General features: G+C 48.4%; 2 pseudogenes; both read right to left on the bottom strand.

Annotated features, from left to right (window-relative positions):
- Positions 1-1,224: 1,224 nt before the first annotated feature.
- On the bottom strand, positions 1,225-2,053 carry LOC103273299 (annotated as a pseudogene).
- Positions 2,054-3,511: 1,458 nt separating this feature from the next.
- LOC103273298 lies at positions 3,512-4,102 on the bottom strand (annotated as a pseudogene).
- Between the last annotated feature and the right edge of the window lie 818 nt (positions 4,103-4,920).

Below are 4,920 nucleotides of genomic sequence, written 5' to 3'. Positions count from 1 at the left end.
ACTACAGGCACACGCTACCATGCCCGGCTAATTTTTTGATTTATTGTAGAGACGAGGTCTCTCCATGTTGCCCAGGCTGGTCGAACCTGCAGGCTCAGGCAATCCTCTCACCTCAGCCTCCCAAAGTGCTGGGATTATAAGCTTGAACCACCACGCCCAGCCATTATTACTATTATTATTATTATTATTATTCAGATGGATAATTATTATTATTATTATGTTGCCCAAGCTGGTTTTGAACCCTCGACTCAAGCAATCCTCTCACCTCAGTCTCCCAAAATGCTGGGATTACATGAATAAGCCACCGCATCCTGCTCAATGACATTTTTTGAAAAGGCGAAATATTCTGGACATAGAAGCAAATCATCATTGTCTGTTATTTCCATTGTTACATCATGTCCCCAATCAGGTTTCAAATTTTAACCAAAATGATCCTACCCATCTCCCTTCCTCCCCACCCCATCTCTTCCATCCCCAAATAATACACCAGTAATAGCCAAAAATTACACACATGCTCTGATGTAAAAATGCAGAGCTAACACTATTGGGAAGATGGCTGTGGGTTGTGGAGATGCAGCGTGTGAGAGAGCAACAGAATCTCACTCTGTCACCTGAATTGGAGTGCAGTGACACACTCACAGCCAGTATATCCAGTATACTGTTGCTCTCTCACCCAATTCTGCCAGTTTTGTCCTTCATAGACGGCCCTTTGCTTTTGTCAACAAAGTGTAGAACCAGTTGCCTTGAAATACTCATTTGCTGGGCGTGGTGGCTAACACCTATAATCCCAGCACTTTGGGAGGTGGAGGCGAGAGGCTTGCCTGAGTCCAGGGGTGCAAGACCAACCTGGGCATCTTGGCAAGACCTCATCTCTACAATAAATAAAAAAGATTAGCTGGGCATGGTGGTGTGTGCCTGTAGCTTCAGCTACTTGGAAGGCTGAGGCAGAAGGATCAGCCCAGCAGGTCAGGCTGCAGTGGCCCTGAGCGTGCCACTGCACTCCAGTCTGGGCAACAACAAAGTGAGACTCCGACTCAAAACAAAAGCAAAAAACCCCACTTATTTCCCTTCCTCTCCCCTGGGATGGGTGTGCAAACTATACAACTTGGAAAGGTTTTTAAGCACTCGGGCTGCTGCAGGGCACAGAAACTATTCTGGCTCTTCAAAGGACATTTTCTCAAGCCACCTCTCTGGCATCATGACAAGTAGACCTTCCCTTCCCACTTAAAACCCAATCACATAAGACAGGGGCTGGTGTTCAGGAGAATTCATTTTAATCTTGTCATCATCCTCTGAGGGGTAGGAGTGCCATGTCAGCCTTTCCTTATAGAAGGATATGAAAACCTGTAGGCATTTAACATTGGCTTCCTTGGCAGGGACCAGGTCAGGTATTCATTAGGAACATGAGCCCTCCAGTGGCATCTGTAGCTCCAATAATCCACTTTGGCTCCAAACCCCGAGCAAAGCTTTTCTGATTCCTCTTTCTTTGGTTTGTTCTCCTCTCCTTTATGTTCAGAATCGGAATCAGCTTGTGGCCTGCCTCCCTCTGATTTATCTTTCTCATGTGCTGTTTTCTATGACTGTAGAAACTCAACAACGAGGTCAGGGTAATTCAGGGTCTCTTTCGGCTCCCACGTGTTGTGTTGTCCTTATTCAAGAAACCCTTCCAGTTTGGGAAGTACGCCTTCTTGTCCTTTACCACCCCACGCTCGAGAACTTTTTCTTTGAGTTGGAGTCTCACTGTCACCCAGACTGGAGTGCAGTGGCCGCTCCCGGCCACCGCAGCCTCGACCTGCTGGGCTCCAGCGATCCTTCTGCCTCAGCCTTCCGAGTAGCCGGAATTACAGGCGCGCGCTACCACACCCGGCTGATTTTTTGATTTATTGTAGAGATGAGGTCTCGCCTGCCCACGAGGGTCTCGAACCCGCGGGCTCAGGCAATCCACTCACCTCAGCCTCCCAAAGGCGCAGGATTACAGGCTGACACCGAGCCTGGCGAGAACTTTTTCTAGCACATATTCCTCTTCCTTCTCTTCTAGCACCTTGGCCACTTTTTTTGTGTGTCAAAATCTCACTCTGTCACCTGAATTGGAGTGCAGTGACACACTCACAGCCATTGCAGCCTCTACCTGCTGGGTTCAGGCGATCCTTCCACTTCAGCCTTCTAAGTAGCTGGAACTACAGACGTGCACCACCTCGCCCAGCTAATTTTTTAAAAAATTTATTGTAGAGACGAGGTCTCACCATGTTGCCCAGGCTGATCTTGGACCCGTGTGCTCAGGCAATTCTCTCGCCTCCGCCTCCCAAAATGCTGGTATTATAGGCGTGAGCCACTGCGCCCAGCCTCGCCAGCATTCTAGTGTGAAGGGTGACAGTGCTCAGAGCAGTGCCTAAAAGCCCCAGAGGAGTCGGTGTTGCTCTAATGGCACATTGTGTTGGGGGAGCGGCACAAGCCAGGTGGCTGTGGTGCCCTGTCACTGAAGTGAGTACATCTGGCCTGGTCAACGGGGCCTCCCCTCTCCAAACAAAAGAGCCTCACAATCTGCACTCCAGGCTCTTTTTGGATGACAAGACCTGGCTGACCATATGATACCGAACCATAAAACCAAGTTAGATAAATAGTAAGTAGTCCTTAAATATAATTGGTAAATTAGGCCAGGTGTGGAGGCTCATGCCTGTAATCCCAGCATTTTGGGAGGCTGAAATATGAGGATGTCCTGAGGCCAGGAGTTTGGGACCAGCCTGGGTAATATAGGGAGACCACGTCTCTACCCAAAATAAAAAAAGTAAGTCAGGTGTGGTGGTATGCGCCTGTAGTCCCAGGAGGCCAGGAGGCCAGGGCAGGAAGATCACTTGAGCTCCGGAGTTCAAGACCGCAGCGAGCTATGATCGCACCACTGCACTCCAGCCTGGGCAACAGAGTGAGACCCCATCTCAATTAAAAAAAAAAAAGTACAGTAATTCTTTTTTTTAACTGTAGTATGTAGGAATGCTATAATTCTAGATACAGCTTATATACAAAAGGGGATAGGAAGAATAGCATATAACACTTTTTAAAAGTCCTTAATACTTAGCAAATTAAACTTAGGCAAATATTCTGGCTATCTTTTTTTTTTTTTTTTGAATTAGAGCCTCACTCTGTCCCCCAGACTAGAGTGCAGTGGCCGCTCCCGGCCACTGCAGCCTCGACCTGCTGGGCTCCGGCGATCCTTCCACCTCAGCCTTCCAAGTAGCCGGAATTACAGGCATGCGCTACCACGCCCGGCTGATTTTTTGATTTATTGTAGAGATGAGGTCTCACTGCCCAGTCGGGTCTTGAACCCGCGGGCTCAGGCAATCCACTCACCTCAGCCTCCCAAATGCGCGGGATTACAGGTTGAACCACCGAGCCCAGCTATTCTGATTATCTTTCAAAATGTCACTTTTAAAATCAAACAGGGAGATGGAGAGTGGAGAGGGAGAATGGAGATAATTCCATGAGGTGGGCCAAGTCCAGTAGTGCCTTGGTGCATTCATAACAGGACATGCTCCAGATTGCCTTGTCTGATCAGCTGTTCATACTTCCACCGAGGTAAAAAGTGCTGGCTATTTTTTTTTCCAGTAAGACTGAATTGCCGTTGTCAACTTCAAATTATCCATAGTCTTTTAGACACCGGACTTCAATATATAGGTTTTTTGGAGGCTTCATATCTTGTGTAATGTTCAAACCTTCTTCTCCTCCCGATGACCTCATATAAGTAACAAGAGACTTTTTATAATGATTGAACCACTCCATTTCTTCAGAAGATGTGAAATCGCAATGAGTTTGGCAAGATGCTACTGTGTTTCCACCTGAGCGCTCTGATCTGAAGCAAGCGATCATGCAGGTATGCTACAGTGCAGCGTTGATTTCTCAGCAAAGAACAGTGTCGAAATTTGATGGTTGGTATCAAATCACTTCGTCCAGCTGACTTAGCTTCATTCACGTCAGACTGGTTTTGTTCATATAAAGTTTTCATTTCCTCCAGAACTGGTCTGAGTCCATCCTCACTGAAGGCAGGTAGTTGCCCTTAGGGCACGCGGTGCAGCTCACTGACCAGTTCTATGGCCTTTTCGCAGGACATAGCGGACACCTCCCAGTCCCGCGGCCTCGTCAACTGTCAAGCCCCCAACCCACACTGATGCAGGGCTGTTGGCCGCCCGCTCCAGTGACACTCGGTCCCTCAGCCACCATTCATTGCATCCTCCCCCAAAGTACAGTAATTCTAAAACACTACCTTTTTTTGTTTTTTGAGTCGTAGTCTCACTGTGTTGCCCAGTCTGGAGTACACACTCACAGCTACCGCAGCCTCAACCTGTTGGACTCAGGTGATCCTTCTACCTTGGCTTTCCAAGTAGCTGGAAATACAGGCGTGTGCCACAATGTCCCGCTAATTTTTCTTGATTTATTGTAGAGATGATGTCTTACCAAGTTGCCCAGGCTGGTCTCCAATCCCTGGGCTCAGGCAATCCTCTCACCTCGACTTCCCAAAGTGTTGGGATTACAGATGTGAGCCACTGCACCCGGCCTAAAACACTACCATTTATTATTTTTTTTTTTTTGAGTTGGAGTCTCACTCTGTCGCCCTGACTGGAGTGTAGTGGCCACTCCCGGCCACTGTAGCCTCAGCCTGCTGGGCTCCAGCGATCCTTCCGCCTCAGCCTTCCAAGTAGCTGGAACTACAGGTGCGCGCTACCACGCCCGGCTGATTTTTTTTCGATTTATTGTAGAGATGAGATCTCGCTGCCCAGGCAGGTCTCGAACCCGCGGGCTCAGGCGATCCACTCACCTCAGCCTCCCAAAGGCGCGGTATTACAGGCTGAGCCACCGAGCCCGGCTAAACACTACCATTTATAACTGTATTTCTCTTCTCAAGATTTTAGAGACCTGACTCGGTGACTC

This window comes from Carlito syrichta, unplaced genomic scaffold (assembly GCF_000164805.1).
Source record: "Carlito syrichta isolate Samal-C Ts95f unplaced genomic scaffold, Tarsius_syrichta-2.0.1 Scaffold313972, whole genome shotgun sequence".
Classification (NCBI taxonomy): Eukaryota; Metazoa; Chordata; class Mammalia; order Primates; family Tarsiidae; genus Carlito; species Carlito syrichta.
This window is presented reverse-complemented; position numbering and strand designations above follow the sequence as displayed.